Here is a 26,570-nt window from a genome sequence, read left to right on the forward strand (position 1 = left end):
GCTGTTAGTGACTTGCTTGTATTTTTATAGTTTTTTATATTATATTAAATATTTTTTTTATATTTTGATATGTTACATGTTAAAAGTACTATTTGACCTGACCAGAATCAATATGTTACAAAAGGGGTATATTTACATAAGCAAGATCATCCTGAGGCAGTGTACTATGCCCTAGAAGGAAAAGAGCACAGCATGAGAACTATATAGTGCCATTTTGGCAACTGCCCATGGACAATGAAAGTCAATGCATATGTGAACCCTGTGAAGTGGGAGTTTGGGATTGTGAAACCTGCTGCACTTACCTGAAGGTATCAGAAGCGAGGAGACAGGAGACTTGATCCACATGCAGGCTCAGTCTAAAACCAAAGCTGAGGTCACACAGACAGGGGTTGAAATGAGATGTCATGAGGAGTCATGGAAAATCCAATGGAAAGTTGACAAAACAGGCAAAGTTTTAAGGCACGTGAAGACTACCCAGCACATGGTCAAACAGGCTGGAGTGATGTATGCAGAACAAGTAGGCAAAGTACAGGGGATATCTGAAAGCAAAAATGAAAGAAACAAAACAGATTTGAGAATCAGTATAAACTTCATAAGCAAACAAGAATTCCAAGTCAAGAGAGAAAAAACCAATGAGTGAAGGGAAATCTGAAAGCAGGGCTTAAATATGTGGAGGTAACATGATAATTGTTAGCTTGATTGTGGTAATGATAATCACCTATATCTCATCATCACAGCATCAGAACTGACAGATCAGGTGGAGCTGTGGCCTATTGCCATGGAGATAAGGGGACACGAGATGGTGTTTGCATAGGTATTACAGGAATATTTACCAGTTTGAAACACTAGTCATTTCTGTCAGTGCTCAAGCAATTAATGATTTTTACAAGTATAATAAAAACTAATAAAAACCAAATGTGAATAATTTAATAAAAAAAGTGTACATTTGTCTTTTTAGGCCTGAGAATATCACCTCATATACAGCATATTGTGATATTAAGGCTATGCATTTTTTAAAATTATCTGTCTAAATAGTAATTTAATTGTATAGATCTAAAATCTTAAACTTCATATAGTGTTTGACTTTGAGTATGATCTCACTTTAAAATAAGTTTAAAACTATACTTTCTAGGTCCCACAGCATGATACCTTTGAAGAGGTTTTGCATAATAATACATTGATAATCTCAAGAAAAAATGTAAATGAATGAAGGAAGACATTATAACAATAAAGCAGTATTAGATAATGACTTACAGTTCTTATAAATGGCTAAGGCTCTATCATCCACACTTTGTGATCTGTAATATTGAATTTCAAAAAGTAACATCCAAGTCATTACTGAATTTTTAGGTTTTATTGCTCATAACATCAAGATGTCAGTGGTATTTAACAAGATTAATTAGTCAATCAGAGTCACCGAGGCCACTCTCATTACTTATTTATTTGCAAGATTGATATTGATTGAATAGGGTTAAGATCTAAATGTGTTACTGGTTAATTAATTAAAAAGTACATGCTTTAACAAAGTACTTTTCAAATCGTACAGAAAGGTGTAAAGGATATATCTTGTGTGTTTAAATGTTATTATCTACTACCAATAAATCTGCAATACTTCACCATTTAATTCTCCATGTGCCAGACAATGGTATAACAGCACACTATGCAATAGATTATATTGGATTTTTTTTGCTGCCTGTTAGGTTTTAAAAGCTTGTGTGTGTTTACATACTGTAAACAAATATACACTGTATATACAGACACTTAAGCAGAATACAAAAGTGATGTATCACAGTGTTTCAAGAATGTTGTTGGAGCTTTTTCAGTAATGGCTTTACTTTACACACAGAAAACAAAGTACATTGTAAACAGTTTTTTTATGAATACATTGCACATGCATATGCTTCTCCTTCAAGAGATGGGTTCTTAGAAAATAGTAGTAGTTAGGTTTATGGCTTTACTAATGGAAGGTTGTGGGCTGAAATCCCAGGTGTGACACTTCAACCAAATTGTTCCAATAAAATACCCAATTGTATAAATCAATGCAAATATATAATATATATATAATAGTAATTTATATAAACTCAGCAGATAGTCAATATTAATAGGAGCTACATTGCTCATAGAGTACTGTACCCGTAATTATATAAATATAAATATACATTTCTGGTACAGCTATCTATCCATCTTCTAACTGCTCAGGGTCGTAGGGGATGGCAATGGACAATGGGCATTTCAAGGTGGGAAACACCCTGGAAGGATGCCAGTCCATTACAGGGCACACAGACACACACACACTCAGACCAGCTCCAGTTTTTGTCTCTGGATTGTGGGACGACATGGGAGCACCTGGTGAAAACCCAAGTGAAAGCAGTGGGAACATACAGGCTCCACACAGATAGCACCCTAGGTACAGAATTGAACTGAGAGTCCACTAACTAATCACTGTGCCACCATGCCACTCACATCTACCCAGAACAACCGTATTATGTATTTTAATAGATCACTTTCTTATCTCAACATTTTTGTCATTTTCAAATCACTGTGGTATCACTTTAGCTGGTGAGGCTTTTTGTACTGTCCTTGTATATTTACTACCACAATTTTACAGCCAGCCACACTCTATTCAAAAATTACACCGGAGTTAGGGATCCAAACATCAGTGATTATTGAAACAAATGCCAAGCATGTAACTTTGAAAAAAGAGTAAACTAAAAAAGATACAAAATAAATCTAATTACTAATTAACGCTGGTACACAGTTTGCATTTCTAATTATATAATTTGCTATTTACAGATTATAAATTGATAATACTACAATAACAAAAGATAATTCTAGATTTGTATTATGAACAATATTATCTATGCTATTACTATATGCTATACACTAGACCGTTTACCATACTAAGTTTTCCGTTCTTTGCTAAGAAAGTTAACCCAATAATATTCTTCTAAAATATAACTGTATAACATGTAAAGATTAAATGATAAACACATATTAACTCACAGACAATACTTTTGCTGGCATACACTGGTAGCCGATTACTGACAATGTGCTTCAGTAATAACAGTGCATTCTGTTTCCTGGGTCAAAGTTAAAGATACAATAGAGTTTTGAATTTGGTCTAGCATTAACTACATACAAACAGCCAGCAGGGGGAGCAAAATTATGAAAATTAAAAACTGAAGGCAGTATACTCACTGCCTGATATCTATCAGATGTCACTACGAACTAGAACACAACAAAATAATTATAAGATTTCATTCCTCTTTGGCTACAAGAAGGATGATCTCAGATACAGGTCTTATAAGCTTCTTGATAGATCCTTGGTTGATGACCTTGACTTCCACTTTTACAGACTCTTCCATCACTGCTTGGGATGGCAGCAGTGATGACGCCCATAGGCCATTTGTTATGGGTTGCTTTACTGTCCTTCAGCAGCACGAGAGCACCCTCCTTAAGCACGATGCCACTTGTGTCAGGTCTGCAAAGTAGGGAGATACTCACTTTCCAGCGAGTCCAGAACTTCTTGGTCAGGTTCTGTACTTGCCTCCACTTGCTCTGGTAGAGGTCTCTGTTGGTGAAATTACTTGGTGGAGGGGGTGTACCAACCTCCTGGGTAAGCAGCATTGCAGGGGTCAAGATGACTGGTGACTCTGGATCTGTGGAGACCGGGACTAGAGGTCTGGCGTTTATGATGGTTGTAACTTTAGCTAGGAAAGTGCAGAGAACCTCGTGTGAGAGCTGAAAAGGCCTGTTACTTAACAGCATGCAGTCTAGGATACTGCAGGCCACTCTAGTCATGCGTTCTCAGGCTCCTCCCATGTGAGAAGAATGGGGAGGGTTGAATACCCACGTGCAGTCTTGCTCTCTTAGGTAATTTTGGACACCAGTCTTTTGTTGCATCTTCTTGCCAAGCTGCAGCTCCTTACAGGAAGTTTGTTCCAAAATCTGATCTTAGTTGTTTGGCTGGTCTACGGATGGCAAAGAACCTCACAAGTGCACTGATGCAGCTCAATGTGCCCATGGATACTATAACTTCTATGTGCACTGCTCGTGTGGTCATGCACATGAATAGCACTGGTCAGCTCTTACTGAGACCTTGGTGCATCCAAGGTCCAAAAACACCCAAACCAACAAAGTAAAAGCTGGGGACACACTGAGTCGTTCGGGTGGAAGGTCTGCCATTTTCTGTTCTTACCTTTAACCACGCAGCTTCCTATATGTGACATTTGCCGTCAACTATCCACAGCCCTGCTGCCCTTACGGCTCCCTCAGTAAAGTGACCTTGATGTTTAACTTCTTCATGGTAGTGTCTTACAAGCAGTGTGGAAACATGGTGGTGTCCAGATATGATGAGTTGGTTCTTCTCAGTTACTTCTAAACTGTGCATGCTGAAGTTGTCCTCCGATTCTAAGAAGGCCTTCATCCATGATGGGATTCAGCTTATAAATGGAACTACCCTGTGGAATGCCTCTCTTTCCAAGAAGTGCTTTGAATTCTTCAGAGTACACGTCTCTCTGCAGAAACATCAATATGGTATTCTTGGCTTGTGACAGTTCATCTGCAGTATGGGATTTGCAGCACTGTTGCCAACCATTGCATTCCTTTGAGGTGCTAGTACTGTCTGATTTGTGAGAGCAAGCTATATATATTAAAAACGCTACAGCTCTCAAAAGTGAGTTCCAGGTGAAGTGAGTTCCAAAGCGTTTGGAAGTGAGATGTCTGTCCTTAATCTCAGTGATGATGCCTGTGACCTGGGGTCGGACCTTAGTGTTGGACTCTGGATTGACTAACTCATAGGCATCTTGTTTCTTTGGTACACCTTTATATGGTTTGTACAAGAAAGCTGGTCATATAAGCCATGTAGTGCCAGCAAGTTGAAATGACCTTGAGGCATAATTGACTGGATTGTGCTCAGTGTGTATGTAGTGTCACTGCTCTTTTCTGAAACACATCAGAACTCCCAGGAGACTGTTGTTTAAGTCTGGACCTGTGAGAAGAACACTGTTGAGGGACATGCCATTTTGTTTTGTGCTGGAATCAAAAATCACTCTGATTTGTCCTGGCTTATCAAGGTTGTAGACTCCAAAGGTTGGCAGATACCAGTACTCCTCGCCCTCTTTCAGCAGAGGTGCTGGCTCAACATGGTCATTTTTGAGTATCCACTCCATGAAGGCCACAAATTGCTCTTTCATCACTGGATTCTTGTCTAAAGTGCATTATAGAGAGGCAAGACACATGTGTGCCTGCACACAGTTGTTTGGGAGGCAACATCTCAGCACTGAATGGGAGTGGAGTCCCCCAGCCGTTTGTGTCATTTTCTAATTCTATAGTAATTTACTATTTACAGATTACATATTTATAATACTATATTAAAAAAAAGATAATTCTATATTTGTATTATGAACAACATTAACTATGCTATTACTAAATGCGATAGACTAGACTGTTAAACCATACTATGTTTTACGTTCTTCGCTAAGAAAGTTAACTCAAGAATATTCTTTCAGAAAATGCTTTCACTGCCAGGAACCAAAGTAGTTTGTAGCAGACTGATATGCTGGCAGACAATTACTGACAGTGTGCTTCAGTAGTAACATTACATCCTGTTTCTTGGGTCAAAGTTAAAGATACCATAGAGTTTTTATTTGGTCTAGCGTTAACTACATACAAATGGACAGCAGGGGGAGCAAAATTACAAAGACTAAAAACTGAAGGTAGAATACATTTAATTGAGCAACACATATTTCGAGGTGATTACTGTTTTATTATTACAATTACTAATTATGGTGTTCTAGTTTGGTTAGCGTGTTATCCAGCTGCATAACAAGTGATTTATATTAAAAATATTACTCACTGTCAACTATACTGCATACAATAAATAACAGAATAAAAAAAAATGTGTTAATCTAAAAAAAGTTTACATATAAATTAACTTTTTTTAAAACTTTTTATTCAAGGCTATAGCTTTGATCCAGTACTTCATAATATTTAAATTCAATTGAGGTATTTTCCTTCCAGTAGTTTTAATTTCTATTGATAAAAATGCCATCGTTTTTCCCACAAAATGTAATAGGATTTCACTTTCACCTAACTTAAGAAATATTCAAACCAGATTGAGAAAAAAACACAATCAAGCAGCTGTGAATATGTGTACACAAGAAGTAATAAATAATTAAGTGTAATGGATAAAGTATTTCACAGTCACAGCAAGGTGTTGTAATTAAGTTCTTACAGTCTCATCTTTTACTGTCAGTTTAACCTTTCCTTAGTTAAACTGAGGGTTTTGCTCACTTGTAATGCCGTGCCATTCTTAACTGAATCCTAAACGAAAGACAAAGCAGTGGTCTAATAACACAATACCCAGTTCAGTTTTCAGTACAGCAAAAACAAATGTGTAGAATGGATGGAGCATTGTGTGGCTTCTACTAAGATCGACATTATAAATACTGTTTTTGACGTGCTATTAAAAATGCATTATACATTAATGATAAATCTATCTGTCTATCCATTTTCTGGGTCCTTCATCTAATACAGGGTTGCAGAATAGCTGGAGCCTAAAATGACAAGCAACAGGTGCCAGTTAAGAGATGCCCTGGACAGGACACCGGTCCTTCACAGGGCAGACACAGACCAGCACACACTCATACCAGCGCCAATTTTACAGAAGCCAATTAACCTACCTGTGCAAATATGGACAGTAGGAGGAAAGCAGTACACCTGGAGGAAACTGTAGTGAACAGGGACAGAAATATACAAACTCACCCAAGAAACTGAATCAGTATGGTACCAGTATGGCTTCTGCTATCTAGGAAATCTCATTCAAGGGTTTTTGTCTTCTGTGCCTTTTGTGAAACATTCAGTTCTTACTGACAAAAGACCTATGTATTAAGAAGGCACAGAGTTGAAGAGTAAGTTGTGTGAGTAATGATTCTCCAGATGACCTCAGCACCCTAAACCCTTGTATTGCTTACCCCTTTGCTTGTGACGAGTAGGAGCTCCACATACAGTCCATTTCACAGTTACTACATTATATTTGGTTAAAGTAAAGCTAATCCTTATTTAACTCTGCAAAGATTTCCATAAAACAATTTTAACATCAAAATTTAACATATTCATTGTTTGAGGGTATGTCAAGAGGAAGTGTTTACTTATTGGAAATGGTCACTGTCTTTGGTCCATCTGGTCTTACATTAATTTCCATATGCATAGAGTTTAAACCTGCCACTATAAGTTACAACTCTCTTCTGGTTTTGTCCTCTTCTAGAGTGCTTTCACTTATAAAGCTCTTTGCAAAGTCTTTTATAAAGTTAGTTGTTTAAAATCATTAACAACACTGTTACAGACAATAAGAAAATAGTTTGTTTGGAAGAATGTATTTCATTTGAAGAGTAATATTTTGTATCTTAGACTGCCTATCAAATCAGTAAAAAAAAATTCTACAGATACAAAATGGCATAGATAAATTAAGTTACAACGACCAAACAGTGAAAAATTATTTTCCGAAAAAAATGCCTTTCAGAACCTTTAGTTCAGCACAGTTATGTTAAATAAAGAGACCTCCTGGGAACATTATGCACTTTTTTAAACAAAGAATGACTGGATGAGATTTTTGGATCATGAAGTTATTTACTATGAAATAGGTTTGATGGGCTGAATTGCCTTCTCTCATTAATAACATTTTGTATGACCTTAAATACTTCTATAATCGTTCAAGTGGCTTTGGTATGTCATGAACGCAAAGGTAGACACAGTAATATTAGATTTTGAAAATCAATTTCTTGGGTAAGGCAGAATTATACAAAAGTAGGTACTATTCATTTTCAGAATGATATGAACACACTTTCTTAGGATAAATTGTTGTCCTTGAAAACGTACTGCTACATCTTTACACATCTCATAGCTAGACAGTACCTAGACAGCCACTCAATATCAATTCTAGATTAAGAGAATTAAAAAGAAATTCTAATTGTTGCAGAGTCATTGTTACATTGTCACATTTCTGTAAGTAATACACAGTATATTTATTTCACACTACATAAAGTATTGGGTGACATAATATTGAGCAAGATAGTGACAGTATTACGTTAGAATTTTGCTTCACATCATCGTGAACTGGAAAGGTTGTCAAGACTGAAGGGAACTTAGATGGAAAAAAAGTATTAGGAAATCCTAGATGAAAACTTCCTTCAGATCTTAAACCTGGACAAAATTTGCCTTTTACCAGGATAATAATCCAAAACACTAAACCAAGGTTACACTGAAGTGGCTTAAATTAGAAAGTCAATGTCTTTGAGTGATGGCACAGTAGCACTCTGTTTAATATTGCTGCCTCACAGTGCTGGGGTCCTGGGTTCAATTCCTGGGGTGTCATATGCATTAGGTTTTCATGTTCTCTCTGTGTTTGTGTGGGTTTCTTCTGGATACACCAACACACAATGGTAAGTTAATGGGTTTCTTTAAAATAAACCCCGATGTGCATGTATACACATTTGTGTCTGTGTGTGCACTGGTATGGGCTGTCATCCCATCCATGTTTCCATGTGAAACACCGACTTCCCCTGTGACCCTCTATTGGTTAAAATTGTTTTGAAAGTTTGTGGAATGACTTGAAAACTGATGTCCATAACCTATTCCCAAACATATTGAGAAAGATTGAGCAAACCTTTCAAGAGAAATAGGCAAATATTACTTCTAGTCAGCATGGATAAACTGGAAGAGAATTAACATTGATGCTTCCATAACACACTGATTTCACAGGTCTAAATACTTATGCAATCTTATGCATATTTTAGTTTATTTTTCCCTTCTGTTTTGCTTATGTCAACAGTAACCTATCTTAGCTATAGACATATTCAGTTTGAGCATTGATGTTTCAATATATTACTGCATCCACCCAATGAAGATTGTCACAGGTGCCAACTGAAATATTTATTCAAAATTTTCATGTTTTTGAAAGTATTTATCTTTTCTTGAAACGTGTTGCATAGCGTGGTTCTTTGAGCCATTCATTTATTGTTGTCATGGATTTCCTTGTGTTTCTTTACCATATGTTTTGATGCTTTACTGTTATTATATTATGATTTCACTGTGCTTTCATACATTTTTATTTATTTCTACTGTAGTGTTTCATAGCCGTTCAGGGACGCCAAATATGTAATCATAGTGGCTCTCTGAAGGCACCAGTTCTGTAGGGTTTGGGCATTTACTGAGACAATTATCAATTGTAGCAGTAAATCACAAAGTTGATTCTTTTGATGGCTTTAGAATCCAACCATGCGATATAACTCAAACAACGCACACACACAGGTACTAATACACGAGGATACATTTATTAATACATAGAATATGCATGTAAACCTAACAGATCTTATCGTGAGGGTTATCAGAATACAAAAGGTATATATTCAATCAGTTACGAAGTGTTACACATCAAGAGGACATACGTTCAGTATATCATTCATTAAGACCGTTTCGTAAAGTGAACTTGGTTACAACTTCTACATTAGATACTCAAAACAAGTACATAACTCTTAGGAATTAAATTGATATCAACTGGTTGGGATAACAATTGAATTCTCGAGCTGTAATGCATTGAAGTTGAATACTCATCCAATTTCTGGGGATTCAGATCTCCTGCAGGCACAAACAATCAGCTGCAGGCTTGTTGCTGTCCAATCCGCGCTCTCTGGCTCCGTGCCAGGCTGTGCTGTGCGGCTTGCGACGGTGCGCTGCAGATGCTCACTGACCGGCTAGTTAGTGTTGGCTTTAACTAGCAAAGTTTGTGCACAGGAGAAAAGATGACTGTGGATCCCAGCAAGTCAGGAAGAGGACCGGTTCGTTCCTGATGAAGAGCTAGTTCTGAATAGTGATTCAGCTGTCCACAGTTCCGACCTGTTCATGAGGCCTGCTGCTGGTTACTCTCTGGCAACCTCCACTCTAGACTCTTAGAACAAAGGAAAGTTCTGGCACTCGGACACACTGGCCGTTCCGTGGTTGTCCGGGCTGAGTCTCGGGATGGTCAGGAGGCGCGCTGCGAGAATGTCCTGCCCTTGGGAGCCTTCTGCTCCTGGGCCGTCCTGCCCTGGAATTCTCCTTTGAATTCCCTTTAGAACAGTCCACAGAATCCTCTCCAGAATCTTACTGAATCTCCCGAATCTGAATCTTGTTGAATCTGAATCTTGTTGAATCTCTGAATCTTGTTGAATCTGAATCTCCAGGCCTGTGTTGCCTGTTTTTACCTGGAGGAACTTCAGCTTGTTGATTGGCTGAAAGTTCCATGGGCATCAGAGTCCCACGTGGGTTACTCAGCCCTACCAGTCCCTGATTGGTTGATCAAGGTGAGATATGAGTCACTTAGTCCTGACACTTAGTAATGCAGTCCAGATGTCCATCCGGCACTCCCTAGACTGATAGGCGCCAATGGATGACCATTGATCATGATAGCCAGGCTTAGCTAAGTGCATCCCCCTTTGGGAGCTGTCCTAGGAAACCTTAAATCATCTTGCATGAATAGTTTCTCTGTGGCTGCACCACAGAGATGAACAGAGAAATGGGGCCTCATTTGGGAAGCTCAGAAACACTTAATTCTGCCTTATTATTAAGCCTCGCCGCTACATATCCCCCCTTTTTGAAGGTCACGAGGTCCTGAGGCGTTGTTGCCTTCAAAACAAAACAGAGTTAAGTGATGTCCCTTGCCATTAGAACATTAATCTTAAATGTCCACATTACTCCTCGAGAATTCATACCGGAACCAGCATTGGATGCAAACATCATGAACAACATCTGGAGTATGTATAAACACGGTAGGAGACATTATCTAAGTCTAGGAATTACACATCAGGAAGTTCACTGTCAATATCTGATACCTCTGTAGGCAGATATTTGGGGAGAAGTCACTTCCTTTCTTTTGACATGCTACCTTTGACTCATTCATGCTACCCGGAGTACATCTTGATGTAAGAGTACAGCATTCAGAGTACATCCAGTCATGATCCAGCTACCCGGCGGTAGTGTTACAATAACAACAGTTCCTGTTCCCAGCCCCCCGATAAACCACAACACCTGTGTTGGGTATCTGCTAGGGTGGTTTGGAGGTTTGTTCCATTAAAGCAAACTAACTACCTGTACCTCTTCAGGGCTTACTGTTTCTTGGATTTCTATCCAATTCCTTAGTGTGGCACCTGAAGGCATCCATGACCTCAAGTTTGGTCTTATGTTGTCTGGTTCTAGACCGTACAGTGTTAAGTTACCATGCTGTACTATGGCCTCCTCAGGAACTTAAAGGAACTGTTTTATTAGGTAGCTGCATCATGCCTGTCACAAGTCACAGTGTCAGTTAAACGTGGTGTGCTGACCAGCCATTTACTTCCCACCTGCTCTTCATGGGGTTCATTAACCTTCCTCTGCTCGTTAGTAGCTTTACACCCTTCATTGGTGAATCGTTTAGACACAGCCAATGGATAGCTTTGGTAGCCATACCCATCTCAAGATTTGGAACCGAATTCAATCTTGGTTTGCCTTCTGGGTGAGCTATGAACGATGGGGTTAATGTCACACACTCCTCTACTGAGAAGAGTGGAATCAAGTGGGTTGGGAATTGTGCCGTGGTTAGACTGGCTACAGTGGCACTAAACTCCCTTAACAGGTCTTGTGTCAACATTCTGGCCTGTTGCACACAAGCATAAACCCACTGTATAACACCAACAATCATGTCCACTGGTTGGGGAATAAGGTTTAACCCTGTTGCATAGGAAGTTGCCTGTAGGGTTTTCCCTAAGCTTTCCAACTTTTGCTGCTGTCGATACAGTCTGTCACTACCCTCTGGTATCTCTGACACCTGCCTTCTTGGGGCAGTCAGGGTGAGAGTGCCAGTAGCACACAAACCTACCAAAAAGAGCAAATGCACAACAGTGGTGGCAGCAATCAGTCCTCCCAAAAGTCTTTTAGGGTGGCTGATCCCAGTCATCTCCTTCTGAGTGACTGTTGCCTTTCTAAGCTGGCGCAGCTTGTACATGGTGTCTTTCTCAGTATGCCATGTGGCATCCTGGGGACCAACATCCTGGAAATCTGGGGAGATCTGACGCAGCGGCTGATGCTGCTCCTCCTTTTCCAGGGCATCTGCTTTTTCGATTTGTTCATGCCTGTGCTCTAGGAACCCTGCAGGGGGCGGTGCAGCAGTGGAGCATGCCTGACCCTCGGCTGAGTGGTCATCTGGAGCACCTGAGTGATCTGGGATTGTTACCCCATTCTCACTGTTCAGGTCCACCCTGCACACTTCCTGATTGAGGAATCCCTCTATCGGCATGTTTACAATCGTTCGCTGGGGGTAGGTGTAGGACACCTGCTCGCTCCCCCCTTCCCTCGCTAGGGGTTCAGGGAGCTGCCCCAGCACTGGGATAGCTAGTTCATTGTCTTTGAACTTACTATCACCCACCAGGCCCATGTCAGTGCAGGCGGGGATTCTGACACCCCTCTTTGCGATGTCCTGCACTGGCAGGCGGGTGACTTGACCATCCAGCTCCAGTCTGGGTGAACCACTGTTGGTCAGACTCAGACTGACAGACTGAGCTGGTGGCTGTAAGAAAACCGGCTCGGCTTTCATTCCCTGTCCCTTCTGGGGGACTGGGTGTGTTGGAAACCCTGCCGTTGAGGCAGGAACAATCAGGTCAGTCTCACTCACTACCTGGTAGTTGTGAGAAATAATGTTACCTGACTGCAGGTTCCCTGGGTCACAGCAGAGGGAATCGGCATCTGGGATCAGGTGTGTCCACAGCGCAGTAGTCTCAGCGTCCAGCTGGACCTCCTGTCTAACCTGTGAATGTTGCACCAGGGGCACCTGGTGGTGGCCCTGTGACAGCTGCTCAAGCAGATCCTCACTAATAGAGGACCTGTCAGGGCTAAGGGTGAGGGCTACATCACCAACCTGCTCTCCTGCCATCTGGATCCCTTCCACCACTGCAGGGTGGTGGTCCTGACCCCTCTTGGGTGCCAGGGTGCACAGGGAAAGCTCCTTTTCATCGCCAGGTGGGGAGATCTGCTCCTCTTTAGGGATGTAAAAGGTGTGTGCTTTACCTGGTGGATCAGGCGGCTGCTCGGAGCACCGCTCCTGTGGCATGGAGGCTGTTGGGACCTTGGCCAGGGCACGACTTCCCTGTATATCCGGGGAACAAGAAAATATTTTTATTTCTTGTCCAGAGGGAACAGAAGGAATCTCCGCATAGGCTTCTGTGTTCGGTGGGCACTGTGTAAGCACAGTCTGCCTCTTGGCCCCCCTTTCCTTCTGTACAGAAGGCTTAGGAGCCTTGACCTGTTTCCACACTTTGCCTTTCTGGTGATCCACCAAAGGTTCCACTCTGAGTCGCATACCCTTTTCTTTTTCTACCCGTTTGAGCTTGCCGTGTGACATCAAACACCTTTCAACCTCAGTGTCAATCAGTGTCTCACTGGGTAAGACATCTCCCATGGCAGCCTTGAGGTAAAAGCTTCGTGCTTTTCCTCTGTGTTTTACTGCCTGCTCTGTGACTTCAGGGGTGGAGTCAGCACTCGCTTGGGAGTGGCTGACCTCATCCAGGCAGGAACCCTTCCGCTCAATCAGATAGACTGAGGGAGGGAGAGGGGGCGGGTCTCCGCCTCCTCCAGTGGAGAGTATCAGCTCATTCACGCTTCCGGCAGCCTTGGGGAGCGGTTGTCCCTGTCCTAATAAAGCTTGTTCAAGCCTGGCCAGGCGGGCGGCTACTGAATCCTTTTGTTCAGCCTTTTCTAGCCCTTTCCCTTCCCCGGTGTTCTCATGGCACTTAGGACGCTGGGTGCGGTCCTGTGTGAGTGCTTTGGAACGGGGCTTAGCCAGCTCAGGAGCCTGTGCTCCTTCGAGCAGGGGGGAATTAACCCTGCTGGCTCTGACGGCGAACACAGTCGCTTTAGCAGCTTTTTGCTCAGAGCGACTTTGGACATCATACTCCCAGGCTTTCTGCGCGAATCTCTTAATATCAGTCATTTTCATGGTCTGTGCATCTGTATGCATTAAGATCATCTTTCTGACTGACGGGTGGAGATTCGCAATGAATAAACCCTTGAAATGTGTGTTCTCTTCGCAACCCTCATAATTTCGCCCTGCAAAATAAGTTCGTCTAAGTCTCTCGTAATATTCGCGAGGGGACTCTGCTCTCTCGTGCTTAATGTTAAGAGCGGCGGCTATCGCGGCAGTCGGGTCAATAAGCGCACTGTATTCTTCGATAAGTGCTTGACATAGCTGCTCAAAGTCATTACAGACTTCTTTCATCTGCCTAGCCATCCACTCATGTACAGCTCTGCTGGTAGTTTTCCTGACCAGAAACACTTTCTCCTGTTCTGTGGCGTTTGGCAGGAACTGCAGGTTATACCTGAGGTCTTGAATATAACTCTCGATATTATTCTCTGACACTGCGGGGTCAAATCTCTCTATGTCCTTCGCTAGCTCTCTCAGAGAATGGAGATTTATTCTTCTAGCTTCTCCGCTGACGGAGATATGGAAGAGATCGTGGTCAGACTTGTCGCTGCTAGAGAGAGTGCTTAATAGCGACTCAAATTCAGACCTTTTAGCAACCATCGTTAAACTTAAAGAGTATTACTTTTAAGTACGAAATCACAGTTTTACCACAGAAAACCACAAGATCAAGTATGCAATCAACCCGGTAGATTGCAAAAGATCACAAAACAATCAAGCACTGCTTAAAGAGCAAGGGGAACTTTTTTCCTTTCGGCTTTCAGCACACTGTATTGTCGTGTATGAAACCCGCGGCGTTTTATATGAATTATTCCGCTTGGTAGATTCATTTCAGTCTTGCCACGCCGACCCAGGGACGCCATAAATGTAGTGTTTCATAGCCGTTCAGGGACGCCAAATATGTAATCATAGTGGCTCTCTGAAGGCACCAGTTCTGTAGGGTTTGGGCATTTACTGAGACAATTATCAATTGTAGCAGTAAATCACAAAGTTGATTCTTTTGATGGCTTTAGAATCCAACCATGCGATATAACTCAAACAACGCACACACACAGGTACTAATACACGAGGATACATTTATTAATACATAGAATATGCATGTAAACCTAACAGATCTTATCGTGAGGGTTATCAGAATACAAAAGGTATATATTCAATCAGTTACGAAGTGTTACACATCAAGAGGACATACGTTCAGTATATCATTCATTAAGACCGTTTCGTAAAGTGAACTTGGTTACAACTTCTACATTAGATACTCAAAACAAGTACATAACTCTTAGGAATTAAATTGATATCAACTGGTTGGGATAACAATTGAATTCTCGAGCTGTAATGCATTGAAGTTGAATACTCATCCAATTTCTGGGGATTCAGATCTCCTGCAGGCACAAACAATCAGCTGCAGGCTTGTTGCTGTCCAATCCGCGCTCTCTGGCTCCGTGCCAGGCTGTGCTGTGCGGCTTGCGACGGTGCGCTGCAGATGCTCACTGACCGGCTAGTTAGTGTTGGCTTTAACTAGCAAAGTTTGTGCACAGGAGAAAAGATGACTGTGGATCCCAGCAAGTCAGGAAGAGGACCGGTTCGTTCCTGATGAAGAGCTAGTTCTGAATAGTGATTCAGCTGTCCACAGTTCCGACCTGTTCATGAGGCCTGCTGCTGGTTACTCTCTGGCAACCTCCACTCTAGACTCTTAGAACAAAGGAAAGTTCTGGCACTCGGACACACTGGCCGTTCCGTGGTTGTCCGGGCTGAGTCTCGGGATGGTCAGGAGGCGCGCTGCGAGAATGTCCTGCCCTTGGGAGCCTTCTGCTCCTGGGCCGTCCTGCCCTGGAATTCTCCTTTGAATTCCCTTTAGAACAGTCCACAGAATCCTCTCCAGAATCTTACTGAATCTCCCGAATCTGAATCTTGTTGAATCTGAATCTTGTTGAATCTCTGAATCTTGTTGAATCTGAATCTCCAGGCCTGTGTTGCCTGTTTTTACCTGGAGGAACTTCAGCTTGTTGATTGGCTGAAAGTTCCATGGGCATCAGAGTCCCACGTGGGTTACTCAGCCCTACCAGTCCCTGATTGGTTGATCAAGGTGAGATATGAGTCACTTAGTCCTGACACTTAGTAATGCAGTCCAGATGTCCATCCGGCACTCCCTAGACTGATAGGCGCCAATGGATGACCATTGATCATGATAGCCAGGCTTAGCTAAGTGCATCCCCCTTTGGGAGCTGTCCTAGGAAACCTTAAATCATCTTGCATGAATAGTTTCTCTGTGGCTGCACCACAGAGATGAACAGAGAAATGGGGCCTCATTTGGGAAGCTCAGAAACACTTAATTCTGCCTTATTATTAAGCCTCGCCGCTACACTACCATAGTACGCCAAAGTACTTATAAGGTTAACTGTCCCAAATGCAAATCATTGCATTGAAGCATAAATCTTTAGCAGATGTTTTTAAAAAGGATAATTAAGCAGAATACTATTTGCACTTAAATGAGAGAAATACAAGCATAACAAGAAGAGGTCAATGTAACCTGAATTATAAATTACTTTATCAATGAAACAACATGCAGAAAAAAAAATAATCCTAATCCCATATGGTGTGAAAATGATGTGCTTGAAAACATGCAGGTTCATTGTAGGCTTATATAATATAATATTTTCATAATTGTCGCTTATCTTCAAATAATTAGCACCATACATCCATACCTGTTTATTACAAAAAGACTGGCTAGATTTGATCGATAATTTACATCTCTAACTAATTATCATCATTCGTATCTAACCCTAACAATATAAATTTACTTGAAACACATTAAATACTATTTATTAAAAATATGTTTATTAACTACTCATACTTTTTGTTTCTAAAGAACAGTCGGAGCCAGTTAGTTCATTTACAAAATATGTGTAATAAGAAGCTATTTGTACTATACTGATTTATTAATATATTAATGTAATATGCATTAACTCCTCTATTGTCTGTAATACGTTCCCTTATCTAAGAATAACAGTTCTATCAACAGACCACCATCGGACCTCATGTAAGTCTCTCTAAAAAATTGTAGATATCTTGTTGCAAGAAAAAATAAGACCACGCAGCAAAACAGAAAAGAAAGGACATAAGAAATCAGTAGTGATCAGAAATCACTACTAATAATGATCATCAATAGCAACATGACATGTCTGGGGTTTTTTTTTGTACCAATATCTCACTCAAGGTATTATATGTGGAACTGGTATTTAAAAATACAGATTTAAGAGACTTAAAGCATACAAAATATGGTGAAATATAAAGTGATATTTTTTAATTATCTGTTTTCACTTTATTTATTTATGTCTTTTTATTTCATGTTCTTATTACATGTATGGTACAGTACATAATGGTGTACAATATAGCAGGGGCACAGAGTCAGTATATCAGGATAGTTCTGTAATTTTCAAAACCTTGCAGATGAGCTACTAAAAGAAATCTCAGTTATGGTCTTTAGCTCATTCTGTATGCACAGTGAATGCATCTAGCCAAAATTAACTGAACCTTCTTAAAATAGAAACATGCATCACTGATTAAAATTAAAGTTCAAAATACTAAATCTGTATTTCCATCATCCTCTGAGAGACAATCCAAACAGAGAATCAAGAAACAATCTTATTCTCTATATTGTTCCATAGCTGTGTGATGCTATTTGAACTGTGAGTTGTTTCACAGAAGAGATAAATACATTAACAAACCACTTTTCCCTATATATTTAAAAGGGGTACATGTGAAAGAACTTGATATAGCTAAATATGAAAATGAAATTACCTATTTTATACTGATATATGTATAAAATACAAAAATACTACTAACAAAACAATAAAAACATTTCTGTATAAAAATAATAAAAGAAAGTGTATCAGGGAAAATGAAACTTATATATGATGAAAGGAAACTGACTAACGTATTTAATTAAAATTTCACTTAGGTGTTAATCAAGGAAGAAACTGAAACATAGAACTCAGGCTGAGGAAGGTCATACAAGTAGTTTTATATTAAAAAAATATTAGCACTGAAGAGGCAGAAATTCTAGTAAAGGCATGAAAGATAAACATTTTGAATATTTTTATCCTGATATTTCCTGAATAAATATATTCTACTTGATGGCACTTTACTAATTATACTTAAAATGTAAAGATATTATGTATGCTTCCAATAGCCACTCAATACAGAGGTTAATTGAAAATTGCTAATGTATCATACATCCATAAAAAGGGTGAAAAAGCCATGCAATTATAAACCACAGTGTTTTACCTAAATTGCATGTACGTTTATGGAAACTAGAATTAGATGTGAACTAGAGGCTTATCAATATGGCAAAAGGGCTTTAGGGAACAGTCAACATAGATTTAGGAAAGGTGCAGATGTAGCCATCTAGAATGCAATTCTATTGCCATTTGGTATACTGCTGTAGGCACTGTGACATTTTGGACAACAGCCCCTTATGTTTTTTTTTCAAATAATCACAGAAAACTGCACTACTTTGTAAAACTTCCAGGTGGTACAGTGAATCCTTAAGGTACCACAGCTACATGTGGTTGTCAGACATTACATTAATAAATGTTTTTTAACCCATTAATATACATTAGAGCTTTCCTGTACTAATCATACTGTATACATAGAAGAGACAAACAATTTCATTAAATACAATGATTACATTGTTGATACAGGATGTTGTTACCACTCTGCTACCAGCACTCCAAGTGAGATATGTCAGTAATGTATAACACTAAGACAATTATCATTTTTTAATTACATAAAGCATACAGAATTATTAGAAATTCCATATAAAAGGTAGTTAAAAAACAAATATTTTATTTTAATGTTAGATGCCTTTGACAATAAAAATACATTATGCAGAGTGACCCAAAAAAAATGTATATTTAAAAGCAACAAATAACACTGCAGTATGGCAAAGTCATTTTGTAATATAATAATGATAATACATTTACCAGTTTTATTATTAATTGTGTATTATTTATATTTCAGTGGCAAAATAAACTATTATTTTATTTTTTATTTTATTATTTTTTTCTGTGATGCACCTTTGAAGTGCAATGGCAAATGAAACCAGTTGTAAATAAAATGACATTGTCAATTGAATATATATATATATATTATGACATTTACATTGATGTTTTTATTAATTTTATATATCATAGTATATTAAATATTTACTTTACATTCACAATCACTTAATTATGCTGAGGAGTATCAGTTATCAAGGAGATGGAACCACCCCCAAAAAGACTGACAAAGCAATTTGTAAGCGTTAACTATCCAGTCATTGCAAACGGTGCTTTGAACTGCAGCAGATACAATAAAAATGATTTTTTTTTTCTCCAATTAACGACACTGGAGACATTATATTGATTAAAAATCATAACTGTAACGATTTGTCAAGTTGCACTTTCATTCCAAAATATAAAGCTTCTTAATATTGGAAGAATTCCATACAGATACTCTACAGAATGTCTTCTTTTTCTTTTTCTGTTTCAGCTAAATGAGACCAATAGAAAGTCAAATCAGTCAGGATCTCAGTTTAATAAGGGTCAAAAACATTTTGCATAACAAAACCGTGAAAGAAGCAGACCTTAAGTTTAGATCAGAAATCACAGTAGGTATTGGAACTGTTCAATGAAATCTATTGCAATACAGTCAGGCAGACGGGTTTGGAATTCTTCAAGCAAAATTAATTGTTTACGTTGGGCAAAATCAGCTACTTTGCAAGCAGTACACAAGTTCTCAAAAGATACCCCTTTCTCTCATGCATTATATTATATTTCATGTTATACATTATTAGATACTATATTGTATATTGCAGTATATCTATTTTTATAGGGGGTTATGAAAATGGTGAAAATCAGGATTTGACAAAGCGGTTAAGTCAATAAATGAAATAAATATTCATAATCCCCAACTTGTATTTTCCAGCAATATACCTGAGCGTCTGGTATAATTGGACATTAATTCTTTATTGTAACTGTTACATCCCAGTGTGTGTTCTGTGTGTGTTTTTTCTGTTATGTCCACACTGCTGACCCTTGATTGTTCTCCCTTCCCCATTGGCCAACCATCACACCACTGTTTCAATATGATGTCATCATCAATCAGCCCTCAGCCAATCAGAACTCATTTTATTCACTATATAACATGGAGGTTTTCAGCAAGAAGAGGCCTTTCGTTTGACTTCGGTCCCGTATGGTTTTGGTTATCGCTTCGCTTCGCTTCTGGTTATTGCTTCGGCTTCGTTTGTTGGTTTGTTTTGCTTTGTGTGTGTATTTTCGTATAGCTTCGGCTTTGTTGTTTTGTTGGTTTTTTTGTTAGCTTCTTTGTATTTTTGTTTGTTTGTGTGTTCATCCTTGTTTTGTCATTACCTTGCCCCAGTGTTACATGTTCAATTTTTGTGTTCTTTTGTACCCTGCTCCTGTTGATTACTCTTGTTTTCCCTTATTTGTATTCCTGGTTCACTTGTGTTTTTGTGTGAACTTTTGTATATAAGGTTAGTTTAGCTTCCTAGTCCCTCACCAAAACCCACCTGCTTCCAAAAGAATTATCCTAAATGCTACACCCCTTTACCCCTAGACACTTGGGGTCGTAACAGTAACTATGCAAGTATAACCCACACCTATTAATGTAAACTGGGTCCTTTCTTTTGCCTGTGAAAACAAATGGGCATATGAGTACAGTCAGTCAATGGCACCAGCAGCTCCTCGGATTGCTGTGCAGATGCGCCATAACTTGCCCTTATTGAATATAGCAACATATGATGTGTGTAGGTATGCAATGATTGCAGCAATTCTGTGAACAGTGAAATATATAAAACTAGTGTAAGATCAGTTGTAGATCAACATCAGTAGATCATAGTACAGTAGATCAACATCTTTGCAGATTTTGAGTGACCACAGTCACTGTGGTGTATTAAAAACCCTTTATAAAAGAAAACATTGAGGAAACCTGTTAAAAACATCATAACCTGCTCCAATTCCCTGCTCTATGCTTTTGACCACTGGCTGGGCACACCATGGAGGTCAGAATATCACTAATAAATTAAACAAGTTTATTGTTTACATCTGCAATTAAGAAACATATAAATAATGGTTATTCAGTATATCATTGTTCAGGACAGTCAATTTGCAAGACACATTCATTCATTATTGTTTTATTTTTTAATTCACACTTCAAAACCCTATAGTGCAAAATCATTGCAACTCCATTAAGTAAAAGATCACAGCTGATTATAATGATTTGTTAGTGTATAGTCTGTAAAAGCCTAATTTCTCAAAACAAGGCATAACTTCAAACATGGCTCTTCAAATTCAAACTTACACAGTGGCACAAAAGCTCTACTTCATAGGGCTTATCAAGGATGTTGAGGAGACAGTAGAAGATGAAAAAAGACTTCATGACAGTACTAAGTCACAATACAGCCTCGGAATCAATACAGAGATGATTCAATGCCAGCTTCCCAGACAGATGGCCGCCTACAGTGGCCAATTTAAAAAGCCTTTGGAAAGGGCTGAAAATCGACACGTGCCATGCTGTGACACAGCAATGTACCCTTCTTTCAACAAGCAGGCCACTACAAATTGTGCTCCAGCTGTGTGTAAAATAAGGTAAATTGTACCAAATCTTTTTGCAGATGTGGAATATTCTATTGACAGTGACAGCACTGGAACATGTACACAAGGCATATATATACCTGTATGTATTCTATTAAATACAAAGGGTGGTAAGTGTTGAAGAAGCAAGATGTATTAGAATTTGTTTTTATTATAATTGTTAATGATGTCTCAATTACAAAGATTCCTTTACCCTGTGTTGATGGTGGACACTGATTTAGAGACCTAGAAAACCTGTATGGTTAAATTTCTGTAGGTATACACTGGTCTTGTATAAGTGTAGAACTAAAGACAATATATCAATACTTTTGTTTTCTGGTGCTTTAAACAGGTGCTGTAAAAGACATGGGGAGTGAAGAAGAAACACATTCCATAGAAGCACAGAAATTATTCCATACAATGCGGTATTTTTGTATTTTGTATGAAGCTTTTTACTATTTTTGTATTTTGTTTTAGGAGGCGAGGAGTGGAGTGGAGTGAAAAAGCCAGTGCTTGTGCCTCAGAAACTCCTGCAGGAAACTCTCTCCTTCAATCTGACAGCAGATTGCCTTCACACACAGCAGGTTCATCCTTCTCCTCAGAAATGGACTGATATGCCTCTAAAAAACAGACTCAGCAGATGGACTGATACACTACAGTGAAATATTCACATCACATCTTCACAATACCCACAAACCGTACATATTGCAATATCATCCACTGCCTCAAACACAGAACACACTTCTGATATAACACACACAAACACTGCACACCAATAGATTGGACATTCTCCTCTGTAGCCACAAGGCCAGACAGGCTCTGACAGTGAAGGTCCATCTGGCCTGTACACATATCTAAACAGGGGTAGTGGAGTGAAGAGTGCTCATGTGGAGGAGAGTGATGGTGCAGAAGATCTCAACAAGGGGGCAGCAGCACAGCCAGCATGAGTTAGTAGAACAACACACCAGAGAGAAAATTAAGAAAAACTTAATTTGTAAACAAAAATATTATTGGTGCAGAAGGAGAGAGAGAAACTTTTATTAAAATAAATTATATATATACTTTTATTTGAAGAAAAATTGAAAGTTCTTAAAAGTAAACAAAAGGCACACGGTGCTAAAGAAATGTATTACATGAAATATATAAAACTAGTGTTAGATCAGTAGTAGATCAATATCAGTAGATCATAGTACAGTAGATCAACATCTTCGCAGTAACTAAGTGATCTAACTCTCTACCTCAGATAGATATGATCCACAAACATGAATTAAAAACTCTTAAATAGTGCAACAAATATAGCTCCTGAAAGTGCATAATACTTACATTTAAAGTTTTGCTGACACAAATGTATACTATACATAAAACCAAAATAGTAATGTGTTTGCTTATTCATTTGAAGGATCTTTGTATGAATCTAGATCATATATGAATGGAAATAAAGACTGCTCTGACACAATACATGTTCAAATTCAAACCTGCAGTTGCTGTCCTTGTTTGTTTCATGAGTAATTGGACCTGAGTATTGTGTTAGCAGTTATGTATACTCATCTGGTATAATTTAGCATACGTTCATTTTTTACGTCACAGAAATTCAGTTATATATAAATATGAGACAAAGTAATATTTATATATCAATGCGGCCTATATATTAACTTACTAATGAGATTAATTGAGATGTTCTAATTTAGAGCTCCCTGCAGTTTGTTCTTGTTAATACTACAACAATGCTAAACCCTTAACACCATCAAACACAAGTTCAACTAGTCTCCATCTTTGTTCCTGTTTATGTATTTTTCTTCTCAGCATTGTACACTTCATCCAGGTTCAGCAGTGTTATTTGGAGAAAGCTGAAACTGAGCCCTAACCCTGACATCTGAACTGAGTGAATCTAAAACAAAGTCAGATATTGAGTCCTGGTGTACTATGTCAAAATCAAACTGTATTCTGACTCCATTGCACTTAAATGTATTGTAATATTGATTTGACCCTATAACTGTTTGGGCAAGTGGTTAGCAGGCAGGGAAGACAGTGGAGAGTAAGAAGATGACTGTGAGGACACCCAGTGATCTAATGAGCTTTAATGTGAGGGACAAACAGAGGCAGGTTGCCAAATTTCAGGGATTTACAATGGAATACTCAGAGTTTATGTTCAGGTTGCTGTTGCCAGTTTTTTATGTCATGTGTTTCTTATAACCCATATCTGTAACAAATCTTTTTTTGAATCCAAGTATTTGTATGTGGGTTTGTCACGATACAGTGTAATGTCATAAATAACAGTCTAGCAGAATACATCTTTTATAAATTCTCATGGGTCTATGACCTTAAAACAAACATGGGTAAACAGATATTGGGAAATGCATTACTTCTTGCTATTTCTTCTGTCAGACCTGTTCTGTCATCACCAAAATAGACAGTGAACAAACAAATAAAGTTTAAACAACAAAATGTATCTTTTGCAACCAATACATAACAATATATCTGTTTGCTTAAAGAATTACTAGGTGTATAATAGATAAGAACTGTTACCAATACTGTCTTTTTTTACTGTTCTTTTGTTACTGTTTTACTTTTCTGTTTTACATTCTCAGATAAATTAATTAAACCTTAAGTCAATCGTCTTAAATTAAGACTATCAACAATTTATTTTTGATCTTAGTAATACCCAGTTTGATGACATAGAATTGTTTAAATCTTTAAACTGTCTTTAATCTTGTCTTTCAATGTAATTCTCTGATTAAATTTATTTTTAAGAGAAAAGAATCAGAATTATTAAATTATTTCTAATATTAAACTGGTTGCTTATTATTTTGGTAAAACTGGTTACGTTAGGAATTTAGTGACCTCTGTACTGCTGTTTCATTTGTTATATTTATTTTTCTCTTATTCCAGTTTTCAGTATACAGTATATCCTTGACCTATCACCTGTTATGAAAGAAAATCTGCCCAATTCACCTGTCATTTTGTATGGAAATTCTATGTTGTACAGATCCAGCCATTCAGAATGCATGACAGATACTGTAGCACTTTGCAGTGTGCATGCTCTAGTGAGCTGTAATGCACCCCATTTAAAAAAAATGCATTATTCTGGACTGCACTATTTTGTACAACTGCCAGATGGCAGAGTAAATGCTTAATGTGGCATATAGAAGCATTTGGGCTGTCACCAGAAAACAACTGGATTCAAAACTCAGTCAATGCTGAGCCCCTTGAGACATTTGTTTTTCAAATTATAGAATGCAGGTTGTATATTGTTTAGTCTTTTATTAATTTTAAACTGTGTATCACAGTATATTAAATATTCAATTAATTAAAAAGTATGTCTATTTTATAAAAACAAAATGACCCAGTTGGATCTAAAAAATAGTTTATTATTATACTGTAGCTTGTTGTGAACGTGATGTGCCTCTTTCACACTGAGAAAATAGAAAGGTACATTTTTGAGAGTGGAAAATAAAAACAGAAGTATAACATAATATATACCTGATGTATATACAGTAGATGGTACAGGTAGCTCAATATAAAAAAGTACACAACATTATTCCACCTTCTTCATAAATATTTCAAATATCAAATTCTTTAACTTGGTAATTTAAGGTGGGTATTTTGGAAAGGTTTGAACATGCTTGTTCTAACATTATAAATTTTATATACTGTACTTCAGAAAAGGGTTATAATGTTTTATCCTTTTCTAAGAATATGTAGTAAGAACACCTCTTGCTGTTATTGTAAAAAAAAGTTGTACTGATTTAACACCATCTGGAATTGTGTAACTAAGCAGCTAAAAAATCACTTGTGGATATTTTGGAAACATTTTGACATTCTTTTTTTTTCTTTAAAAAAATGTTTATTGTCCTTATAGTGGTAATGGAAAATGAAATGCTCCTATACTGTAATGTAGCATGCTCAACCCAGACTATTCAAAGCCTGATCAGAGTGTTCCTTTGTTTTGTTTTTTACATAGCTGAAAATGTAAAATAGTTCATTTTTATAGCTTGTTGTGAACGCAATGTGCCTCTTTCAGGTCAACATCTACATTGAGAAAATCTATATTTTGTCTTAATCTAAATTTCAGCAACTGGTAATCAGCAAACAATTTAACTTTAATTTTAAAACTGTAAATCATGTAAAGTAAACAATGTAATGCACAGAATGAACTGGTTTTCAAAAGCCAGCAGAATGTCCTGATTTTGGGCTTAGTCCAGACTATAGGTACTGTGGCAAATCAAAACTAAATGTTTATTAACCTTTTAGTGTTAGTGCTTTCATGCGGTGATCATATACGTGTGATAAACAATTGGTCCATCAGCATTCTTATTTCTGACAAATTTAGGAGCATTAACAATTGTTACAATGCAACAAGGCATTGCAGATCAGCAGAGGAGTATAGGCTGAACAGCGAGATTGGGGGTGTAATGCAGCTGTGTGCTACAGATAGAGGCAGAGGGTTAGTGCACGGCATCCCAAGTGGGTAAACTCATGGTCTTTAAGTGGATTCGGAAATTAAAGGGAAGGCTCCGCGAGAATGCGCAGTAGCAGCCAAAGGTGCAGCAGAGGGGAGTGAAAGCTGAGACCTGAAAAAACGCAAAGTTGGCTTCTTAGGCAGGCAGGAAAAAGCCACAGGATGTCTGGAAGCACTCCAAGTTGCAGGAAGAGAAGTTTTCGTCAGGACCTGGAAGGGAAAGCAGGCTCTTTTAGGTGAAATGCTAGGAATACTGTCTGAGGTCAGACAGACGCGTGGCAAGCTGATTTTCAAAGTGGGCTCAGTGTCAGGGCACTTCTAGAGTGCTGCTTTGGAAATAATTGGAAATAATTTGGGAAATAATTAAGACAGATGTTAATGTGATGAATTGGTACCTGTCTAGGGAGAGGGCCAAATGGAGAGGTATCTAGCCCAGGTCCTCATTCCATAGGAGATCTGTGATCCGTCATGGAAATGTGATGGATTTCTGAGC

Source organism: Atractosteus spatula, chromosome 4, assembly GCF_055471065.1.
Source record: "Atractosteus spatula isolate fAtrSpa1 chromosome 4, fAtrSpa1.hap1, whole genome shotgun sequence".
NCBI classification, from domain to species: Eukaryota; Metazoa; Chordata; class Actinopteri; order Semionotiformes; family Lepisosteidae; genus Atractosteus; species Atractosteus spatula.